We start from the raw sequence: 2,113 nt of genomic DNA, 5'->3' as shown, positions 1-2,113 counted from the left end.
CCGGGCCCCGAGAAGGACGTGGCGGTGGTGGCGGCAGATGTCGGGCGCGCCCCCGCCGGTGGACGCTCCCCCGAGGGCGGCAGCGGGGGAGGCACCCCGGCGGGGCCATGCAGGTCGTTTCCCTCGCCCCAGGGCCAGGTACCTAGCGCTCGGCGCCTCGGCGGTCCCCCCAGGTTTTCTTGCCCTCGGCGTCGTCAAACGCTGCGGGTTGTGGGCCGAAAGGGGGCCGGCGGGGCCGGGCGGCGGTTTAAAGACTCGGGCGGCTCGGCGCGGCCCGCCGTGGCGGCGGCGGCGGCGGTGGCGGCGGCGGGCGTGTGCCGCGGGCGGTGGCCGTGCGGGGCGCCACTGAGGGGTGGGGAGCAGCTACTCCCGCCGATCCCCTGCGGTGGTTGTCCCGTGGCCACCGGCCGCGCTCCTCCGTCGCGGCCGTCGTCGTCGTCGTCGTCCCCGCCGCGCGCCGCGGGCGGGGTCAACCGCGCCGCGCCGGGGAGGGGCGCCCTGCCCCCCCCTCTCCGTGGCCCGGCCTCGGCGGAGAGGCCGCGGCGCGCGGTCGGCCGCGGGGGCCGACCCGCCCGCCTCGTGGTAACGGGCGACGCCCGGCAGAGAGCGCGCGCTCTCTGCCCCTTCCTCGGCCGCGGGGCGACGGCCGCCGGGGCCCGCCCGCGCTCTCTCTCCTGGGCCCGCCGCCGCGGTCTCTGGCGCGCGCGGCGGCGCCGCGTCCGGCGCGTCCGGCGCCTCTCTTCCCCTCGACGGCCTTTCCTTCCTCGAAGGCGCGGCGCGGCGGCGCCGTCGTCCGCCGGCCGTCCCCTGGCTCGACCGCCCCGCCCGCCGGTGGGGGGGGGCGAGCGCTCGGCGGGCCCTCCGGCGGCGGAGGCCCGCGAGCGCGGGCGACCCCGTGGCGAGCGGCGGCGGCGCCGCTCGACGGGTGTCCCTCCCTGCGGGGACGGTCGGCCGGACGGCGCCCGCCGTCGGCCGGCGGCGGTCCCGTCCCGGGCTCCGCTCGTCGCCTCGCCTCCGTCGCCCTTGCCCGCGCGGCCGCGTGTGGGCCGCGCAGGAAGGCGTGCGGGGGCGGCCGCGGGGGCGCTCCTCCCCGCCCGGTCTCCGCGTGCGAACGAGGAGAGCGGGCGCTGCCCCCCGGCTCAGCCGCCGCGGCGCCTTCCCGCCGGGCGCGTGCCCGAGGCGAGGGGCCCCGGCGGTGCGAGGCGGCGGCGGCGGTCCCGGGCGTGTGCCGCCCCGGCGGCGGCCGGGTCTGCCGTCCGGCAGGCCTCGGGCGCAGGCGACGCCGGCTCGGCTCTCGGTGGCGCCCGCCTCCGGGGCCGGCGGCGGAGCGCGTCCGCCGGTCGCTCGCCCGCCCGCCCGGCGGGGGAGCGGTCCCGCGGGAGGCGTGCCGGCGGGCTGTGCCGGTCGCCGTCGCGTGCCCGTCTCGAGCCCAGGGGAAAGGCCCGTGCCCGTGGTGGGGGGAAGAGAGAGACAACGCCGGCCGCGCGGCGGCGCGGCGGCGCTCCGCGCCAGGCCCGCGGCGTCGGGGCCGAGGGGAGAGCCGGCGCGGCGCGGGGGCCGACGGCCGCGCGCCCCCGGCCGCGTGCCGTGTGCGTTGTGCGCGTCGTCCCGTGAAAGCGAGAAGCGGGCGGGCCGCCCTGTGCCCCCCGCGTGTCCGGCGCGCGCCGCCCGGCCCTCCGCGCGGAGGCCGGGCCGAGCCCGGGCGCCTGGGCCGCCTCCGAAGGACGGCGTGGGTGAGGTCGGCGTCTCCCCTCGCGGGGGGAGGCGGTCGGGGGCGCGGGCTCCCCCGCCTCTTGGCCGGCCTTCGGAGAGTGGGTTTGTTTTTTTCCTTTTTTTTCCTCCCGTTTTCCGTGTGCTCGTACGGTCTCGGAAGCCAGGCGCGCGCCCGCGCGTCCTCGGCGGCATTGTCCTAAACCAAAAAAGGGGCCGCTCTGGCGTGAGCGGTGCCCGAAAGGCAGACAACTCTTAGCGGTGGATCACTCGGCTCGTGCGTCGATGAAGAACGCAGCTAGCTGCGAGAATTAATGTGAATTGCAGGACACATTGATCATCGACACTTCGAACGCACTTGCGGCCCCGGGTTCCTCCCGGGGCTACGCCTGTCTGAGCGTCG

General features: G+C 79.5%; 1 non-coding gene across 1 annotated transcript; it reads left to right on the top strand.

Moving 5' to 3' along the window:
* Positions 1-1,960: 1,960 nt before the first annotated feature.
* LOC143692954 (5.8S ribosomal RNA) lies at positions 1,961-2,113 on the top strand. Its single transcript, XR_013180491.1, has one exon. It is a non-coding gene; the product is annotated as a 5.8S ribosomal RNA (ribosomal RNA).

The sequence above is a fragment of the Agelaius phoeniceus genome, unplaced genomic scaffold (assembly GCF_051311805.1).
Source record: "Agelaius phoeniceus isolate bAgePho1 unplaced genomic scaffold, bAgePho1.hap1 Scaffold_109, whole genome shotgun sequence".
Lineage (NCBI taxonomy): Eukaryota > Metazoa > Chordata > Aves > Passeriformes > Icteridae > Agelaius > Agelaius phoeniceus.
This window is presented reverse-complemented; position numbering and strand designations above follow the sequence as displayed.